The 21,799-nt window shown below is 47.1% G+C and overlaps 1 long non-coding RNA gene across 5 annotated transcripts; it reads right to left on the bottom strand.

Annotated features, from left to right (window-relative positions):
* Positions 1-1,686: 1,686 nt before the first annotated feature.
* LOC143688278 (uncharacterized) lies at positions 1,687-11,625 on the bottom strand. Of its 5 annotated transcripts, XR_013177928.1 has the most exons (6): positions 11,213-11,625; positions 10,902-11,055; positions 6,287-6,434; positions 4,498-4,650; positions 4,169-4,215; positions 3,551-4,077 (listed from the first exon to the last, which is right to left on the bottom strand). It is a non-coding gene; the product is annotated as an uncharacterized LOC143688278 (long non-coding RNA). The 5 variants fall into 5 exon arrangements; XR_013177930.1 differs by lacking the exons at positions 3,551-4,077; positions 4,169-4,215 and adding an exon at positions 1,687-1,997; XR_013177929.1 differs by lacking the exon at positions 4,169-4,215 and having other exon boundaries at positions 3,552-4,077.
* Positions 11,626-21,799: the final 10,174 nt, after the last annotated feature.

The raw sequence follows: 21,799 nt of genomic DNA, 5'->3' as shown, positions 1-21,799 counted from the left end.
GAAATCTTTTTGCCTACATAAGAAAAGTATGCCTTCCTCTGAAAAGAAATTCAAATTCTCTCTAACCCCCTAAAAACCCTTTATGTCCATTCTCCTCCTCTCTTACATTCTAGATTTTTCCTCCAGGTGGTACACAGAAGCATCCAGGTATATAGTCAATTCCATAGGCATCCAGTGAGCAGTATGACCTGCTGGGTAAAAGCTTGGGCCCTAGAATCAGCCTTCTTGGGTTCTTATCCTGATTCCCCATGTAGTAAGCAAACGATTGTGACCAAGCTACTTCACCTCTCTGAATCCCAGTTTCCTCATTCGTAAAATTCAGGGTTATTCTAAGGATTAAATGCAATAAAGCAGGTGCAGGTTTAGTGTGCCACCTGGCATAGAGTAAAAGCCCAATAAATGTTAGCCCTTACTACTGTTCTATTTCCCCAGCAGCACCTAGGACAGTCCTTCCTCCCAGGAGCTTGCAGTCTAGTGGCAGAGAGAACTCATAGCACAGAACCCTGGTGTGATGGTCAGGTTCATGTGTCAACTTGGCCAGATGATGGTGCCCAGTTGTCTGGTCTGGCTTCTCTGCTGCTGTGAGGACATTTCATGGACTTAAATCATGACCATGTTGGCTGCAGAGTGTCTTATGCAATAAGTGACTCTCAGTCTAATCATGGGAAGGCTATTAAAGAGGATTCAGAAGAGACAATCACTCTTCCTACTTTGGCCAGCCAGCCTCTCCTGAGAGTTCATTGAGGACCTTCATTGGAGTTGTCAGCTTGCAGCTTGCCCTGTAGACCTTGGACTCTTACATCCCTGCGGTTATGTGAGACATTTTTATAAATTTTATATTTACAGATATCTCCTACTGATTCTGTTTTTCAAGAGAACCCTAGCTAATAGAGCTGGCTTGGCAGCTAGTGTGGAATAATACAGTGTTTCTCAAACCTAAGCCTGCACCAGGATCCCCTGCAGGGCATGATAAAATGCAGATCGCCAGGCCCCTCCACTGGAGTCTCAGATTCAGCAGTTCTGGGGTGGGGCCTGTGAATTTGCATTTCTGACAAGTTCCCAGGCCATGCTGGGCTGCTGGAATGATGGCATGGAGAAAGAATAGATTTGGGGAGCCCTGAGTCCAGGGTTCAATTTCTGATTCTGCCCCTTCCTGGCAGTGTCACCTTGAGTCGAGTCCAATCTAGCTGAGCTCGTGTTATTTCTTCCTTTGTAAAAGTGGTGGGAAGATTAACTTGGATGTCAAACAGTTGGTCTATAGGAAAGGGGGACTTCATTTTTTGTCTATAACAGAAGAACAGGAGACATTTGTCCCAGCAGGGAGGGAGGGCCTCGGGAAGGAAGTTGAACTTGAGCAGAAGCCTAATAAGCTGGAAGACATCATAGTAGTAACATAAATACTTTGAACGTCTGAGTAACAAACCCCAGAATTGTATCAAGTGAGGGAGCAACCAGAAGCACATTTAACTAAATTTCAATTGATTTTGACTCTTCTGGGCCTTGAAACATGAGGGAAGGCAGATAGCCAAAAGCACCCAATTCTTTCCATCCACAATTTAAAGACTTCCAAATTCTGTGGCTTCACATGGCATCAGGATGGGATTTATATTCTGCACAGTCAAGCACCAGGAATAATCATACGTACCAAAGGAAATTTTTTTCAATTAAAAAATGAATTACCTCTATTGCCCAGGCTAGTTCACCGTCAGTGCCCCCGTCCATGCATTTCACCCACTCATTGTTACAATTCAACACTTCACTCACTCGTAGTTTGAAAACGTTGATGTAAAATGTGGCAGACATTTCCTGAACACACCAAAAATTTGACAACCAACTCCCAGGGGAGTCATTTCAAATCGCTCAACAGATTTGCCCACAACAGAACCCAGGGCTCTTGCATTAATGCCTCATTTCAGTGGTTTCAATCTTCTCCTTCATGAACGTTTGCCTGGATCTGGAAGCCGCAGACGATGGAACAATTTGACATCTGACAGCCCCTGCAAAGCAAAGATACAGGCGGGAACCCAGAGCAGGGTGGGAGAGGAGTGGGGATTTCAGACCAGTCCGAGAAGGAACTGGGGTTTTAGGTGCATAAATTCTGAGCTTCTAGAGAAAGGCCAGGAGCGTAGACAAGAGGGAAGGTCCAGAGTGACAGGGAAGCCATCGGTTTAGCCCCAGAGGCTGCGAGTGCAGGGGTTGAGGAGAGAGAATTACCAGGGAGGGGCTTAGACATAAAGGGCAGATACACGCACTCTCCAGCCCAACAGTCTGTCGGCAGGTTCCTGCTTACAGCAACCGTTAGCCTGATTTTATCCCACTGCCAGAGTGCATCAGGGTTTTTTGTGATGATCTTTCACAAAATGCTCATGAGCACTCGGACATTTCCCATTTCAAAAGATCAATATCCCCGTCTGTTTCCTCGAAACTGCAAACCAGATGTTTGCAACTTCGTCTGTGATTCCAGCCCATTCCCGAAGTTCTCCCTTGCACATTTGTTACCCATCTCCACTCCAACTTCTTGTCCAGTCTCTACTACAGGTGAGCACCTTGGTATAATTACCTAGCTTCTTTCTCTCCCCTCCTTGCGTATAAACCAATAGACCATTGCATAAAATGGAAAGGGCTGAGCCAAAGCATTCCTGGTGAATGCAGTGCTTCTCAAATTGAAGGTCTCAGAGCAATCATCTGGAGCCCTTGGTAAAAACTCAGATTCCGATTCAGCGGGTCTGAAAAGGGCAGTGCTGAACTTCCACATTTCTGCATTTCCTATAGGCTTGTACTGCTTGACCATAACTTAAATAGCCTGGCTGTAGAGGGTATTGAAACCGAATCAAAAATCCCTTAATTCTGTGTCATCCACTGGGATATGGAAGGAAAATAAAAAGTGACGTGTGTCCCATGATGGGCTAAGTTCATGTGTCTGCTTGGCCAGAGTGCTGGTGGTGTCCATTTGTCTGGTCAAGCAAGCACTGGCCTGAATGTGGCCATGAAGATATTTCACAGACTTAAATCATCAGTAAGTTGATTGCGTCCATGGCTGATGGCATCCACAACCAACTGAGGAGATGGCATTCAACAGTGAGAGCAGTCTTGTCCAATCAGCTGAAGGGCTTAAAAAGAGCCGAGCTGGTTCCAGCAGCCAAGAAGACTCATCTCTACTCCAGCCAGCCAGCTTCTCCTGGGGCATTCATCAAAGACCTTCATCGGGGTTCCTAGTTTGCAGCCTGCTCTACAGAATTTGGACTTGCCCAGCCTCACAGTTGTGTGAGCCAATTCTTATATATATATATATATATATCATAATATTTATATTATATATTGTAATAGAAATACATATATCCTGTTGGTGCTGCTACCCTAGAGAACCCTGACTAATGCAAATCCCCTCTTAACGATGGTTTAATGCAAGCAGATTTTATTTTTGTGCAATGACCGTTCATTTTCATGTTCAACTTAAGGGTTATAGGAGTCCCTTTTTGATTTATCAATTATACTGAACACATGGAGGAATTATAAGAAATGACATCCATTGTGGCAGAGTGAACACGTGCATTGACCTTAGAATTAAAGGACATGGGTGTGAATCCTAAGCTGTGGGAGCTGGAACACATCACTTACTGGTCTTCTTTTGAAGAGTGGGAAGAAATAATAACCGCTGTACTTAACCTAACACAATGGCTGTTTTGATGATCAAACTGGGTAAAATATGGGACACTTCAACACAATTCCAAATGATAAGGTATTGATAACCCCTCTTTGGGCTCAGTGGGGTATCAGCAAATCCAGGGTGTGAAATAAGCCTCTTGCAAAGAAGACTGCCAACCTGTTCGCTGTCACACATGGCACCACTAAGGTCCCAAGTTTACATTTTAATACTTGACCCCATTTTATTATCCTTCCACTCTCTGTGCCAAAGCAGAAAGACCTTGCATTATAAGAACGGCATTCACTTAAAACGTAAAGTAATTAAGCATCCCGACTCGTCTTCTTAACATCATCACGGTGAGATTTATATACGTCTCCTTAATTCACACTTGGCCATCTGTCCAGTTGAAACAGCTCCAGAAAGTGCCTCTGCTGAAAAATGGTTCACTTTAGCCTCAAGTAAATCCTTTTCTAATGTTAGCCCGTTAGGAAATAATTCCTGAAAGTGTCCCCGCCAACGCACCCCAGTGTCGTTCTTTGCTCGAGGCTGCACGTCCCATTCTCGGAGACCTTTAGGAGAAGCGGGAAGGAGAACGTAAAGGGGTTAATTTGGGGGATTGGCCATCTTAAAAGAAGGCGGCCTTAATGAGCGTGAAGTCCTGCCAAAAATTATGTGTATATGAAAATAAGAATCGCTGGGTAAGTGTAGGCCAAAGGGCCCAAGCTTCTGCGTCCAATTTGTATCCCATTCAGACAAGCAATGTTACAATCTAGGCCCCTATATTATACAATTACAGAAATGTGATTTTCATTATGTTATTAAAGTGCTAGTTGGTATTACGCAGGCCATACTCTCAGCAGATGTTCTACCCAGAAGAACAGTTGCTGCGGCTGCTGGAAATTTCCTCCTCTCAATTCCATGTTTGTCCCGCTGATACAAAGTCCTGTCGGGCTACCACGAAGGGCTCCTCCTCTCGGACTGAACTTCTGGGAGAAGCAGGATGCCTGCAAAACACAGTCACGAAACCCAACTCTCCTGCAGGTTAACCCTTTTCACGGCAGGTGGCAACTCACACAAATCTAAACCAGATGGGTGCCAGAGAGCCTTTAAAAGAGGAAGGAAAATGTATTTTTATATGCTCCAAGTGGACAATGAATAGGAGGTGTGCTTCATGCATTAGTCGTTTAACCTCAGAAACTCTGCCTTATGACATTGGAATCGGCTGGAGGCTCGGCCCCAGGGAAGGGCATAGATCTTACCCGACCTTGGCTCAAATGGTCCCTGGTGACCTTCCCAGTGACCTTTGGGCTCAGAGAGTTGCAGGCCCACCACAAATCAAAATGTGGGTCGATGGTATCAGTTTAATCAGCAACTACTTTTTTTTTTATCTGTATGCTGTTTGGCAGGGTCCCATGTCATTGTTTTTCCATGTGAGCATCCCATTATTGCAGCACCATTTGTTTTTGTTTGTTTTGCGTATTTGTTCTTTGAGGGGAAAGCACATGGACCAGGAATCGAACCCGGGTCTCCCACATGGCAGGGGAGATTTCTACCACTGAACTACCCATATACCCTTCTCAGCAACTACTTTTTGTATGAATTCAGGGATGAATGGTCAAAGGGCTTCAAAGAGGGTTCAGTCGTGGAATTTCAGGACAAGATCAGAAAACATCACCTTCTAAAACTGAAGCTAATAAGGAGTAACATGAAATTGGAGCAATTAGCCATCTGTAGGAGTGAGCATTAGGGCAATGCATTGCAGCTGAGAACGCGGTATCCCCTCACTGTCATCCAGAAACCTGGATTGTCTCCATAGCCTTTGAGAAGGGTAAACGCTAAGGAATGCAAGGCAGCTGTTACTAGGAAGCTGTCGGAACTGAGGGGCAGGCTACCATAGCAGTGAGCCTGGCAGAAGGTGTCCTGAGAGAAATACACCCCTAAAGTGAGGAGGCAATTCATTTAGTTGCCTCAACTTGAGGAAAATATTGCCTTGGAACAATCAATACCCCTTGATTTAATTCTCTACTCACCAAGCAAGTTTTTCCTACTAATGGACAGCAGTTACCCCATCAGAGATGGTTTCCATGGTAACAAGAAATTAACATTCCAGTAGGTGACCCTTGCTAGAATTTGAGGAACAAATTCAAACTAATTAAGTCTGAATGTTCCAGGTAGATTCATAAAACTGAAACCTGAGCCGGCCTGTACCATACCAAAATTCGGACAACTCCATTCACTCGTTCATCCATTCATTCATTTATCAACTTATAATAATGACATCTCAGCTTTATCTTAGACATTGAGACTACCAAGATAAATTTCAATGTTCCTGCTCTTAAGAAATTTCTGGTATATTCGGGTATTAAAATTAAAATTTTTCAAGCAAAATATTGTTGATCAAGTTGTGAGTTATGAAAACAATTTAGTAGGGAAAAAATGGATAGCATTTTTTTAATGACTACAATAGAAGAAAAAGCAGAACAGAACAGAGTAGAAATTGTTCGCTTGTGTTCCACAGCATCATTTTGTGGAGGTTTGTTTTCAGTTGTTCATATATGTGTGTATGTATTTTTCTACTGGATCTTGATATAAAATGCATTTCTTTCTCTAGGTTGTAGTGAAAAAACTTGAAATACTCACACAGCTAGACACATCTGCCTTCCTCCATTGCCCTGTAAGCTCTGACTTGTCCACTGTGCCATTGTATCAGAAGGGCTGGTTGCTTGCTGCTTTCTCTGATCCTTTGTTTTGGTTTGTTAGCTGCCATAATGCAATATACCTAAAATGGCTTTTAAAAGGGGGAATTTATTAAGTTGCAAGTTCACAGTTCAAAAGTCATGAAAATATCCAAATTAAGGCAAGGCTAGAAAAATGTCCAAACTAAGGCATCCAGGAAAAGATACCTTGGTCAAAGAAGGCCAATGAACATTCGTGGTTTCTCTCTCAGCTGGTAAGGCACAGGGTGACATCTGCTAGCTTTCTTTCCAATCTTCTTCAGTGGCTTCCCCAGGGCCCTGTCTGTTCTGGTAGCTCTAGTTGCTCTAAAGCTTTTTCCAAAATGTACCCTTTTAAAAGGTTCCACCAGTAAGCAATACCTCCTTGAATGGGTGGAGAGATTTCTCTATGGAAACCATCTAATCAAAGGTTACCACCCACAATTAGGTGGGTCACATCTCCATGGAAACAATCAAAAAGATCCTACCCAACAGTATTGAATGAGGATTAGAGGACATGACTTTTCTCAGGTACATAGTAGCTTCAAACTGGCACATACTTCAACTCCCCTTTCTAGACCTTCACTTCCCTGGCTCCTGTACAATATGTAGAATTTTTGATTCATATGATGAATCCTGTGTTCCATAATTTCAAAAAACATTGAGAAACACCAGATTACAGGAAACAATACATAGCATTTATAATCATTGGTGTTCATACCTGCTGAAACATGTAACACATACATTGAAAGCCCAGACAGGAAATGATTTTCACAGACAGAAGAGGAATCTAGGAAGAAATAACTCTGTTATTTCTTGGGCACTGGCTGATGAGCAGGCACCCAGCAGTAAAAACGTTCTCAGGCTGAGGAACAAATCTGCTTTCCCTTTCTCCCCTTATTTCTTAACCTGGTCACTTGAACTCAGCCTTGAGTCTCTAGTCTTCATTTAACGCTTGAAAATTCGGCCAAATATTGGTCAACCTAATATAAAGTGTGTCCATTTGTACACCTGCATTGGTGTATGACTGCAGCTAAAATGACTGTTCCCGGAAGATGCCCCCAAATCCCAGGGTCTACCTAAGACTGGGGTTGGATCAGGACAACATAATATCTGTTCCTCACTATTAGAATCTTAAAAAAAAAAAAAATGATACCCATTTCATTGGGGCAAGGAATCTGGAGACTCTAAGGAGAGAAAGCCAGAATACAGATAGGAGAGAAGGCTGTGAGTCTCAGATGGGGATCCCTAGAATCAAACTCAGTGATGGGGAGTTGTAGGCAGAAGGTTTATTGGGGAAAGCTCTTGGAGGAGACATCTGTAAGGAAATGAGAGAAAAGCCAGCCCACCATGTGGATTCAATGGGGAGCTCTGTGGTTGGCATGGCCCATCAGAGTTGCCCAAACAAGGCAAGTGGAGTGAGTAACTCCACTTCAGACAGTCACTTCCTGTGGGTCAAACCTTGGAAGGAGGTGTTGAAATAGTTCCCTGCAGACCTTGGTGACTCTCAGGGAGCCACTGTAGATGTAAGCAATATTCTTGGGAGCTGGGAGATGAGAACACCAACTTGTAAAGAGCACCTGGAGACAGCACCCCAAAATCCACTACTTCAAGTTAACACAAATGCTATGTTCCCTGTAGGATGGGATTCCAAGCCTGAATGTGGTCTTCCTGGTAAGCTGGAATGAACCACTTATGAGCTACAAGAACACCTTTCATCAAGGCTAGACTAAACACAGCCCATGTGACTCCTTGGCCCTGTTCATGCAGAATTCAGTAAGAGTATGAAGAAAAGAAACAGCCTCCCAGGTAGGGCAGATGTAGCCACCTGGCAATACACCAGAGACCCAGCAGAAGGAGTACAAACAGGTGTCCTGTCCAAAAAGACCAGATGCAAAGAGAACCTAGAAGGAACCATCTGATGTTTTTGGATGCTCAGAATTCTTTTATTCTTCTTCTGGTAGCTTCATTCCGTTTTCCTTTGGGGTACCTTTCTTCTTCCACCATCAGTTTATGGGGCTTGAATGGGCTGACCCTTTAACTCTGACTTTGTGGGTGGGCTAGTCCCCTACCCATGGCATTAATTCAGAACTGTGACCTGAGCCAACCCAATCAAAGCTGTGAGCATCATCCCCAGGACCTTCATTGGAACTTTGGGGATCAAGATATTCTCTTTCTGCTGGGCTTGCTAAGATAATAGACCATCTGTCTGGAGCTTGGCTACATCTGCTCCTTCCTACCTGAGAATGAGGCCAAATAAGGGGAGCCTGGAGATGAGAGATAAAGAGTAAGACACATTTCTGGTGACAACTTCTGAGCACCTACATCAAACCATACTTGAAAATTCTTTACCCTGGATTTTGAAGTAGGTTGAGCTAATAGCTGCTCTGTTTTGCTTACACCCCTTAAAGTTGTTTTTTTGTTCTTGTTGTTGTTACTTTCAACCAAAATAATTCAGACTGATGCCCTGTGTCACCTGTGAGGAAGTTGGCGCTCTTCAAAGCTCCACGCTCTTCCACCTCACTCTTTCTAGCTTTCACCCTTCACCACAGGGTGCAGTGGGGATGGGATAGGAGGCTGCAGCTTCCTCAGGAAGCCAGCAGTGACTTGGTAAGAGTTTCTGGAAAAGTGGAGTTGTGAATGTGGACTCTAAACTAAGCCAGGGTGGACAGAAAGGCAGACAAGGGAAAATGGAATGTGTTACAAGCAATGAGGAAACTGTCTGGACTCACGGGCAGGGCTGAGAAATCATAGAAGCATGTTCCAGAGAGGCAGGAGGTGCCATGGTGGCAAGGGGGGGAGTCAGCATGCACCACCTCACGTGGAATCCCTGCCTGTCATGTTGGCGGTGTGACCTGGGAAAGTTCTATATACATTTGTGTGTCAATGTTCTTGGTTGTAAAACAACACAGAAGACACATACCTCATGTGATTGGGTAAAGATTAAGCTGATTAAGGACTTGCAAAGTGCTTAGAAAAGTGCCTGGCATGTACCAAATGCAGACTTAATATATAGTCTTTATGATTTTATGTGAGCAGGGAGGAAGTCTCTTTAGTTTGCATAGCAAAGCAGAAGCAGAGAAACAGGTATGGTTGGGTAAGAAAGCATGGGCCATGATGTGGTGTCTACTCTGAAAGCTCAGCTTCAGGCTTGGAAGTCTATCTTGTGTGAATATGTGGGCTGAAAGAGGCTCTTCTTCCCACCCCAAAGATACCCTCTGCCTAATAACTTACATGGCAAAAGGGACTTTGCAAATGCAATTGAGTTAAGAACTGTGAGATGGGGTAACCCTGGATTTCCCTGTTGGGCCCAATGTAATTGCAACGGTCCCTATAAAATAGAGGCAACAGGGTTAGTCAGATAAGGCAATGGAAGCAGAGGTTGGAGTGATGTGGAACCACAAGCCGAGGAATGCAGGTGCCCTTTTAGAAGATGGAAAAGGCAAGGAAATGGAATTTTCCTCTAGAGCCTTCAGAAGGAATCCAGTCTTACAAACACCTCAATTTTAGCCCAGGGAAATGTATTTCAGGATTCTGGCCTCTAGGAATGTAGATAATAAATGTGTGTTCTTTTAAGCTACTGTTTGTTTTAATTTTTACAGCAGTCCTGGGAAACACAAATGGGAAGCAAACAGAGAAGTGAGGGTTAGGATGGGAACTGCCCATGGGTGCCTGGTGCCTGAAGGGACTGCCCAGGAAAGGGCATGAGAGCCAACTAGAGGAGATTGAAAAGTTCCATCTCTGATTGTGGTGGTCCTTGCATGGACAAACACCTTTGACAAAACTCATTCAACTATGCTGAAAATGGATACATTGATGTATGTAAATTATGACTCAATAAAACTTAAAGGCAGATTTTTAAAAAGAGAACGGTCTCTTCAATGTCTGGAATTCTTGAATTTCCCCTGTTAGGGAGAAAGACAAGAGCACTGGACTCACGTTCTCATCAGGGAACCACTTGAGATGATCAGATCCAACGCCCGCCCTTGATCTCAGAAGGGAAGACTTGCCCAGCTCAGGCATGGGCCCCACCATAGCAAGGACAAGAGCTGAGGATTCTGAACCATGCCAGGGCTGTTTTCCACACGCACTCCGTCCTCTCCTTTGTCCTACGCTGGGACATCCAGGAAAGGGCAAGGGGCTGAGTGCGCCATGATGGGCACTGGCGTGCAGCCCGCTTTTCGGCAGACCTAGGACCTCTTTGCTCCCCAAGTGCAGAGATACCCACTTCCCTACTTCCAAGGACAAAGGGGATCAAGCCAGCTTTTCCTTCTTTCTCCCCTGCCGGGCACCATGAGTACAAAGCCCCCAGCTGAGGGCAAAGAAGTTATGGAGATTAAATTAATTTCCCCTCATGAAATTTCGTTTTCCCTAAATCAGGAGGCAACTGCCCTCCCACCTCAGTCCTTCTCCAAGGGTCTCACTGGCCCAGTTCTCACCAATAAGGGGTCCAGCTATATCCTCTGTGCACATCGTTGTGTGAGTTTGGCCACAATGAGACCGGGAAGACCCACCCTCTTGGAGAGAGAAGCAATACCTACCCCAAGCCTTGGGACAGTTTTCTCTGGCATCTGGAAAATTCCACCCAGCAGCTCCTATTTTGCAGACACCTCAAAGCCCTTTCACGTTTATTATTTTACTTCCTCCAACAACATCCCCATGAGGCAGAGAATGGCAGATATCCATCTGTTAATTCTGGAAAAATCAAGAGAATCAGGAGAATAAGGGCTTTTCCAGGCCCCACCTCTGACAACCAGTCACTGCTCAGATTCATGTAACCCTCAGCAACCCTAGAGCTCTGTGCCAAAAGCTCAGAGCCTCGCCTCTTCCAACGTAACTGTAAGGAACTCACCCTGGGCAGAAGTGACGTCACAAAGCACTTTATCCTTTGTTAGCCCATTTGATGCCCCCCATGAGGCAGCTGGCATGCAGTGGGGGCTTAATTGCTTTGGGATGGCAGTACTTTGCTGGGTGGAGGTCATTAGCTTAGTAGAACATGGACTTTCTTCTGGGGTCTAGGAAGGGCGGGTGGACGAAGATTACCTGGACACGGATTTTGATGGCTTCAATGTGCCCTTTTCCCAGATTTCAGAAACTCCTAGAATTGAAAGGGCTCCGTGCCCTTCCTCAGTCAAAATTCAGGAGCATCATAAAGGGGGATAAAGCATCTGGGCTCTGCATCAGATCATATGGGCACCACTGAATGCTATTCTGAACAAACTCTAGCCCAGTGGCAGAAGCATGGAAGGAGACACATTGCCCCCAGCTACCATCTGTCCTTATGATGACACAATCAAAGTCCCCAGCCTGCCATTCTTCAGATGCCACCCCATTGTCTTTTTCTTTCCTCTTCTTTCTTTTTTTTTTTAAAACATGGGCAGGCACTGGGAATCGAACCTGGGTCTCCAGCATGGCCGGCAAGAGCTCTGCCACAGTGCCACTATGGCCCAGCCCTGAGCCCATTCTCTCTTGTTTTCTGAGAAGCAAATCCTTGCCATGCATCCAAAAGGAAGGGAAGTTGCCCAGAATCTTTACACTAACCTGGACACAGAAAACGATGTAGTTAGGAAGAGCCAACACTATGAAACATAACGAGTTGGGTTTTCTTTTTCCTTTTTTTTTTTTTTTAAGTTTTGAGCTTATACCTGAAAGCAAGGCACCCGACCACACGTTCCAATATCAACCGCAAGTTCCAGCATCAGAGCAGAAAGGCTGAGCCCTGTTCTCCAGCGCCTTCCACTTTATAACAGTAGTTTACGACACGTGGTCCCCAGACAAGAAGCAGAAGCGTCACTTGGGAACTTGTTAGAAATGCAATCTCTAATCAGCAGCTTCGGAGCTGTGTGCGTTTTAACAAGCCCCCTTAGGCGATTCGGATCCGGTTTGAGAACCCTGGTTTACAGCGCTGTCTTCCACCTTCTTGAATCAAAGGCCTCTTGGAGAATCTTAACTCAGGCTAGCTGCTCTCCCCAAGAAAAACGCGCATGTGAAAAAGCATGTGGACACAATTTCGGGGGGTAGGAAGAGGGTTACGTCAAAGACCACCATGCAGCCCATTCAAGAAAATCCCTCAACAGCCAGGGACCCTGGTGGAGAATGCTGCCTCCAAATGAATGAAGAAGACACTTCGCAACACCTTCTTCCACAGAGTTAACACACAGCTCATGGACCCACTGCCGTGCTGTAAAGCACACGGAGTACACACTCGTATCTTTCAGAAAGGACTCGCACACTCCCAAATTATCTTCCCATAGAATCATAGATCCTTGATGTGGCAAGGCGCACTCACGAACTTTGGATCTAGACTCCGATTCCAGACAGGTCAAGGTGTTAGTTCTGTTTCATTCGGCAGATTGGAATCACCCTGCAGAGTGTCCAGCCCAAAGCACTGCCATCTCGCCTGCCCTGAAACATCGTGCCCACCCCTGCTTATGCTTAACTGATTTCCATAAGGGAAGGAGGGCAACCGCCATCAGAGAGGCACTCTAATTTTTTTCTATATAGATTTGAAATGTCGATTAATATATATATATATATATATATATATATGTCTGTATATTTGGAAATCAAAAGCGAAACTTAAGAAGGTTGGAAGGACATTTCGTTCCATCTCCTCCGTATATAAAGGGAGCAGTACCCCACTGTCACCAGCAGGTGGCGGGCACGTGCACAAATGCTCCATTGGACACACAGTGGCTTCTGTGCATATTCTTTTGGGGCCACAAAGTGCTTATGACTATTTGGGGGAAATTTTACATAAAAATCTAGACTTCCGGCCTCGCTTGGAAACCAATCTAAACATCTAGCACTCTCTGGGCCTGCATATCTCAGGACAACAATCTCCTGGCAGGAGGCAGTGTAGCCTCTTTACACTGGAGCTCTAGGCATCCTGGCTCTTTGCTACCCCAAGAGCCCAAAACCTACCGAAGGGAGTGTAGGGTGGCCGAGGTATATTGATGCTTTTAAAGCAATGATGAGAAATGAAGGGGAAGCGGGAGGCGGGAATGGCCTGTGTGCATCGCTCTGTCCTCACGCCGTGCCCTCCACTCTGGTTTACTGTCCGTGCACCCCCTTTGCTGCTGCTCATCCCCACCAGGACGCCCCGCCAGGGTTTCCCACAGCGCACACGCTGGTTCTCCTACCCGAGGCCTTCTTATCGTTGTGTGTCCTTGTCTCGGTTTTTACTGTGTCTCTCTCTCAGAGGGAAGAGTCCAAGGTGTTCTGTTCGTTCTGGAAGCCAGGATCTGGCTCTTGAGAGGTATTCAATAAACAAGGAAGGAAGGGAGGGAGGAAGGAAGGTCAGACAGTGGTTCTCCACCTGAGCTGGCCTCAGAAGCTTCTGGAGAGCTGGTTACCACAGAGACAGCTGGGCCCCCTCCCCAGAGTCTCCAGTTCTGTCTGTCTGGGAGGGATCCTGGAGAATTTGCATTTCTAACAAATGGGACCCCATTTTGAGAACCTCTGCTCTTGGTCGATCATTTTCAAACAGCCAGCTTCTATAAGTGATGCATTTTGCAGCCCCTCCCCACCCCCCGCCGTGCCATGTGGCCTTTGATCCATAGAAAGATCAAGTCCCCCTTGGAGGGAAGGGAACCCATGTGTCCTGCAGGAAGCCTCATCAATTTCTTCCCTGAGGAAGGGCTTTGCCAGCAACTCTCTGGACACCAAATGTATGAAAAGTGAGGAGGGAGGGTAGAAGGGATATAAAAATGTTCTTCAATTATACAAGTCGTATCAGGAAGATATCGTTTCTCAGGCATCTCCCAGCCATCCTGACACCATATGGTAAAGCAAAAAAAACAGGGTGGCACACATCTAGCAGTCACCGCTAACCAAGCAGGGCATTCTTGTTCTCTGATCCTGTGCCACGACACCTCAGAGTCCTTCTTAACACAAGCAGCTACCCTCAACTTTTATTCTGAGACGGCATGTGGGGCCCAAACCGCCCTCACCCTGACATCCTAGAAAGAGGCTGTTTGAGAAGGGCTTCTAGTTAAGAAACCACTGCCCTTCTTAATTCCTGGACTCTAATGTGTCAGGCAAAGTAAATGGAACATAGAGTGTCACCAAAATGCTTGTTTAACTTCAGGTTAGTGGTCACACGAATGCAGTTGGGAATTTCGTGGCCAGCTGAGCTTTGTATCTCAAGTCAGTTCTCCTGAGAACAAAGCCTCAGATTCTCCTCCCTCCTGGAGGCTCGGCCGCAAAGCACACGGCTGAGGGGAGCCAAAGTTCTTTCCCTGGCCCAAGTGGGGAAAATATGAGTGAACACCGCCACCAAGTGGCCATGGTTGGCAACACACTGAGACTGGGGAAACGGTGAAAATGAAATGGCGAATGAATGAATGAATGCATGAGGATCAAGAATGGGTAATTATTTCATTTCAGCCTTCTTCAGTTAACTGAAATGCAAATGGGCATTGTTGTCTATAAATCACTGGAAGGAAGTCGTTTCCAAAGGCCCGAGTCAAAATTCTTTAGAGATCGCTGGCTGAAAAAGAATGGATGAATTGGGAATTCAGTTCAGACCCCTTGGCTCCCACCCAGATGTTCGACCAGCTGGTCGCACCACGTCCCCTCCAGTCAATTACTTTTCTTGATGTTTCTAATCAACAGTATTATATATGTGATGCCATAAACTTTTATATTTAATATTAGCTCATAACTCAGGATCCTAAACCAGATGTTTTGGGTGAGAAAGAAATTGATGACTTATCAGGAGATTGAACCCAGGCCCCTGGCTGCTGGCCAGACATTCTGCCAGCTGAGCTGCAGAGCAGAGGGGTTGCTACCAGTCCTGTTCAGAGAAAACAGAAAGTGTGTGGCGGGGGAGGGGGGTGGTATGGAGGAGAGAGAGCGGGAGAGAATAGAACATAAAGCTGCGTGCAAGAAACTTTCATGAGCTTTTCTTTCTTATAAAACAGGAGCCTGGAGAGTTGTTTTCAATCAATAAGTGGCCAAGTACTTTCAATCCTCTGAACACATCTTCCTCTCCCTTATAATATTAGGATATGGGGACGAAGGGGAGAAGAAGGTCCAATCTGAAGCCAGAAGACGGTGATGAGGTGACATCATTGAACAACTGTCACAAATGAGGGGGGAAAATGTCTCTAGAATATTCACTGCCTTCGATTCCCAGCAGTTCTCCCCTTTGCCCTCCCCGGTCCAAGCAGCCAGGTCCCCACCCTGTGTCCAAAGCTTACTGGGAGGGGGTGGGCAGAAGAGAAAGCAGAGAACCAAGCAGTCCCGCAGGCTCTGGTTTCCAGAAGAAGGTAAGCCACGCTAGGGGGATAAAGAGGACAAAATGTGGGGGGAGAAAGCTCGTGAGGGAGAAGAGGAATTCCTTCCCCACCATCTCATGCCACAGGTCGGTGGTGAGGGGTCAGAAATATCGGTGGGTCTTGGAGAAAGGGCCTTTTCTAGTTTGCTAGCTGCCGGAATGCAATATACCAGGAATGAAATGCCTTTTAAAAGGGGAAGTTTAATAAGTTGCTTGTTTACAGTCTAAGGCTGAGAAAATGTCCCAATTAAAACAAGTCTATAGAAATGTCCAATCAAAGGCATCCAGGGAAATACACCTTGGTTCAAGAAGGCCAATGAAGTTCAGGGTTTCTCTCTCAAGCGAGATGGCAAACGGTGAACACAGTCAGGGCTTCTCTCTCATCTGGAAGGGCACATGGTGAGCACAGCATCATCTGCTAGCTTTCTTTCCTGGCTTCCAATTTCATGAAGCTCCCCAGGAGGCATTTTCCTTCTTCATCTCCAGAGGTCGCTGGCTCATAGACTCTCTGTTTCATGGTGTTGCAGCATTCTCTGCTCTCTCCAAATCTCTAGCTTTCTCCAAAATGTTTCCTCTGTTATAGGACTCCAGTAAACTAATCAAGACCCACCCAGCTGGGTGGAGACATGTCTCCCCTAATCCAGCTTAACAACCACTCTTGAGCGCGTTTCATCTCCAGGGAGGTGATCTAAATACTAATTAGTATTGAATAGGGATTATTCTGCCTTTACGAAATGGGATTTTGATTAAAACATGGCTTTTCAGGGGGACATACATCCTTTCAAACCAGCACAGGGCCTGTGCCCCACTTCCTGGGCAGAACAGTCCTGGGGAGGTGACGGACCCCAGGCAGGGCACAGCTGCACGTTGCATCCGACCAGAGGGACCCAAGGATGAGTCCAAGTGAGATAATCTAGGAAGACCCTTATCGGGTTTCTGCTGTGTAGTAAATGCCCAATAAATCGCAGCTGCCATTGTTTTCATCTAGGGCCCTCATGGTTGCAGGTGCCTTATCATACTCTTTGTCTGAGCCTGCTAGGGCTGCGATCACGGTACCGCACACCTATCGGCTTACACAGCAGAAACATATTGTATCGGGGTTCTGGAGACTCGAATGCAAACTGAAGGTGTCAGCAAGGCCGTGCTTTTGCGTAAAGGGGGGCGTCCATCGTGTACCTCTCCCTGGCTTCTGGGGACGGCTGGCAACACATGGTGATCTTGGCTTGAGACGGCGTCACTCAATCTCTGCCTCCGTCACACGCCGTCTCTCTGTCTCTATGTCTATGTCCAAATGTCTGCCGCTGCAAGGACACCAGTCATCTGCATTGGGGCCCACCCAATCGAATTGGGTCTCACCTTACCCCACATCCTTTTCAAAGACCTTCTTTACGGATAAACCGACATTCACAGGATGGGGTTGGGACTTGGACATGGCTCATTGGGGGATGCACTTAAAACTATCAGCAACCTCCAAAGCCAATTTCCCTATGGCAGATGGTGGGGTGCTTCCTCCATGGTGAGGGGTGGCCAGCCCAGGCCCTCTCCCCCTTTCCACCCTCCTCTGGCCATAGAGAAGACCATTTTCATCTCAATTTCTTACAACCAACCAATCTCAGCTAATGCCTTCACAAAAATGTTATAGACTCCCCATAAATGTGTCTTTGCTCAGGACCCCCCCACCCGGCCCATTTTGGACTGCACGTTGCACTACTGGGGTCTATTAATGAAACATCGGGAGAGGACCAGTCTCTTTGGGACTCAGTTTTCCCATCTGTGCAAGGACTGTGTCAGGAGCAGCAGATAGATTTCCAGTGCACACCATCTTCCCTGTATGAGTAGTGGACTCCCGAAATGGTGTGTTGAGAAGGATTCTGAGGTAGTGTCTGTCTGTGTTCCGGGTAAAGGGTGCCAGGATCATCCCATGGACTGTAGAGTGTGGGCAAGTGAGGCCAAACCCCTGTTCTTGGCGTCCCTGACTTCTCAGCCACGACTGATGGGCAGAGTTTGTCCCTTTTGCGGAAACACCTTCTTTTCTTAGTTTTATTAGGGTTTCCCACACCCCTGCTTTTCCCTGTCTCATTGATGGCTCCTTCTCAGCTTTCTTTACCAGCTCCAAAACCTCAGGTTCTAACTCTATTTTACCCAGTAAATTGCAAAAACTTGGAGTCATCCTTGGTTCTTGAATTTCCTTTTTCCTCTCCTTCCCCCCACCCCATAGGTGGGTTTAGAGGACTCCCTTCAAAGCCGAACCCCGCATGTCCGCGGCTCTTCCTCTCCGCCAGCCAGTCCTGGGTCCCTGGGCCGCACCCCGGCCCCTCCCGACACACACCCACAGTGACCCTCTTAAAACGGGCCCAGCTGGATACCCTCCGTGGGTCTCCCAGGGCCCTGGGATGAAACCCAAATTCTCTTCCCTGGTCTCTGAGGAGAGCACAGTCTAGAGGGAAATAGAAATACTTAACGGATGACAATTCAGTGTGGTTGCTGCCGGAAAAGAGAGAGGGGTTCGGGCTGCAGAGGGAGAGAGAGAGGGAAAGGGAGAAAGGGGGACATGGGGGGGAGGGAGAGAAGGAGGAGAGACAGGGAGAGAGAGAGAGAGGAAGAGAGAAGAGAGGGAAAGAGGGTTGGAGGGTTAAAGAAAGACGCGGGGAGAGCGCCCTTGAGAGTGTGTGCTCTGTAGCTCTGCGACCCTCGACCCTCCACCCTCCAGGAAAGCCGCTGGTCCTGGGCTCTCCCCCACCCCCATCCCCATCCCCCTCTCACCTCACCCCGCCCTACCCGTGAGCGACCAGCTGCCCGCGGGCTCCCCCTGCAGGAAGCGCCCGCACTGCACCCAGCAGCCTCTGCCGGGTCCCTCCAGGGACCACGGGGTCCATCCCTCCCCCCATACCCCCCACCCCCCGCGCAGAGTCCTGCAGTGGTGTTTCTCAAACTTGAGTCACAGAAGGAACCCCCTTACATGATTAAAAAAAAATCACATGCATCGAGGCCCTCTAGGATAGAATCAGTGACCTCCCGTTGGAGTTAGAATTAAATGGTGAAACCCTGATCCCTTAGGTGACTGCGGACAAGGGGCCTCCCTGAGGTTTCCAGTAATTGTCTTGATTATTTTAGCAGGGCCTTCAAGGGAAAGTGCTCCCCTGAAGTAGGAATTTTCAGATCCCTCAAATAAATCAACAGACCCTCAGGGATCTGGGAACTGTTGAGAAATCCTGTGGCCTGCAGCATCAAGGTAAGACTCCAAGGCTCTCCTGGTCTGCGGTTTGGTGACCTCCCAGCCACATGTCCTGGGCCTCTGATACCCTCCTTTTATTCTGCACAAATAGCAAAGCCCATGAGGGGCAAAGTGGCCAGGTGGAAAGAACCGAAGTGCTGGCACTGAGCTGCCTGGGTTTGCACTCTAAGTCCCTGACTGACATTGTTAATCTTGGGCAAATTAATCCCTCCAGGCCTCAGTGTTTCATCTGTGGAATGGGGATATGATAGGATGTGTCTTTGACTGTGAGAGGAGATGGTTAATGCACATCAAATTCATGAAAGGGCAACTGTGCCAGTTTGAATCTGTCACGAACCCCAGAAAAGCCAAGTCCTTTAATTCTCATCCAGTACTGCTGAGTGGGAGCTTTGTGATTATCCATGAAGATGTGACCCACCCAATTGTGGGTGGTAACTTTTGAGTAGATGGTTTCCATGGAGATATATCTCCACCCATTCAAGCTGGGGTTATTTACTGGAGCCCTTTAAGAGGGAGCCATTTTGGAAAGAGCTACAGACCCCACACAGCCAGAGACCTCTGGAGATGAACAAGGGAAATGCCGCTGGGGGAGCTTTATGAAACAAGAAACCAGGAGAGAAAGCTAGCAGATATTGCCATGTGCCCTCCCAGCTGAGAGAGAAACCCCAAACTTCGGTGGCCTTTCTTGAGAGAAGGTAGCCTCTTGCTGGTGTCTTAATTTGGACATTTTCATAGCCTTGCCTTAATTTGGACATTTTCATGTCCTTATAACTGTAAACTTCCAACTTGATAAATTCCCCTTTATAAAAGCTGTCCTTTTTCTGGCATATCACACACATTCCAGCAGCTTGCAAACTAGAACAGCGCCCATCACCATTAGCCCTCAATGAACTGCTAAGTGTGGTGCCAGGATGGACTCCTCTCTCTCTCCTGCCTCCACACTGTCCACTCTGGCCAGCAAATCCTTGCTCACTTTGCCATCGTGGAAAGCTCCTACAAACTTTTTTCAAAATCCCAGTCATCATGGGATTTTGTTCTGCATGGTGGGCCAAATTCTGGACCCCAGTTTGGGCATGCAGATGGTTCCAATGGAATAGAATATCTTCACTATGGTATATCAGTTAGGGTGTGGCCCAAGCGAACCAGGCTGGGCTTTCACCCTGATGCCTGGAGGCCTTTATAAGCAGAATGGACATCAGGCAGAAAGGGAAGTCACGGGGAGCTGCCAGAAGCTGGAAATCAGTGGCCCCCGGAAGAGGGGGGAGAGGCAGCCGCCATATGCATTGCCACGTGGCAGAAGAGCCAGGGAACAGGTATCGCAGGTGCCCAGCCCCAGAAGGCCACAGCCTTCAGTGAGAAAGCACCACCTTGCTGATACCTCCATTTCGGACTTCTCCTGGCCTTTAGAGCATAAGCCAATAAATTCCTGTTGTTTAAGCCCATCCATTGTAAGGTATCTGTTTAGGCAGGCAGGAAACTAAAACATTCTGTGCAAAGCATTCCCCAGCATCATTCTTCTGTGCCCAGAGAATACCATTAGCAATCACACATCCCGGAGTGGGTGGTTGTTCAGTTGTGAGCTAGCTACGCGTCTCAACCCACAAAACCAGCCATACAAACACGCACACACGCAACTATTTTTCTTATAACACCATTTATTTCCATTTTGAGCCACTATCCTGCTGAGTTGGCAGGAAATCCTGACCTCAGAGTTTCAGCGCTCCTCTCCTCCCAGGGGGCCCATCAGGATTCCTGGAGGGTGGGATATAGAGGAAGCCTATAACCAAGGCAATGGGGGGCCCCATCTGGTCCTCAGTGAGGGGTCCGGAGAAGTCCAAGAAGCTCGTTATGTTGTTGAGAAATGCACTGGGTCCCGACAGCCCACATACCTGGGGCAGCTGTTGCCCCTGGAGCCCTCTGGAGACCCTGCCCAGGGCTCAGGCACAGTCCCCCTGCTCATCCAACCACATTTGCCTTTGCTTCTGGGCACTTCTCCCGCTCCAAGAGAAACTGTTCCTGGTTTCACGGGGAATCCTTTCTCCCTTCGCCTTTCCACCAGAGACATTTTAGGGTCCGGAGATCCTCTCTTTCCCCGAATTAAAGCTTTCGAAAGGAAAGCAGGAAAGACACGAGGGTTGATTTTGCTTTCTTCACCAACACATCCCTCTCCGGGGAGATCAGACACAGCCCCCAGGACCTGCTGGAGGGTGTGTACGAGCTGGGGGTGGGGGTGGGGAGGAGGGCTAGGTTGACCCAAAGCAGAAGAAAATATCTCAAAATAACAGACCTCGTTATCTTTGAAATGCATTTAAAAAAAAATAACACTGAGTGTTGGGTGGGTGGAGGGATGCACTGATGGTGCCTATGTGATAAAAGAAGCAGAGTGAATGTTAATGGTAAAATCTAGGTAGCGGGGAGATAGGTGTTCACCGTATATTTGAAATTTTTAACTATAAATTGGTCGGGGGGTGCGGGAGGGGGAGAATACTGTGTCTCACGTTTGCCAGCCTCTCACCACTCTGTAAGCAATTTGATGGCAAGAAAACGGTGCCCATCAAAATGATAAAAATAAATAAATACATTAAAAATTAGTAGCCTAATGAAGAAACAGCCGCAACGCGGCTGCGTTTCCCTCGCTGAGTTCCGCTGCGCCCTCTGGTGGTGAGTGGCGCGTAATGCACTCTCTCGGACCAGGTCTGGGTGACCACCTGGAGGTCACCCACACCCCTGCTCTGACCTAGGAGAATGGGAGGCAGGGCCCGTGGAGGCAGAATTGAGGCGCACGAAAGAAAATGTTTCCTTGAGGATGTGGGATGGACCCAGAACTGGCACAGAGAATCTAGAAGACATACCTGCCCCAGCCTAGTGCCAAGTGCCAATGGAGAGAAAAGCAACTCCGTGCCCCCTTGAAGGGAGGGCAGGGC

The sequence above is a fragment of the Tamandua tetradactyla genome, chromosome 6, assembly GCF_023851605.1.
Source record: "Tamandua tetradactyla isolate mTamTet1 chromosome 6, mTamTet1.pri, whole genome shotgun sequence".
In the NCBI taxonomy this organism is placed as follows: domain Eukaryota; kingdom Metazoa; phylum Chordata; class Mammalia; order Pilosa; family Myrmecophagidae; genus Tamandua; species Tamandua tetradactyla.
Note: the sequence above shows the minus strand (reverse complement) of the source record. Positions and strands in the feature narration are given on the sequence as shown.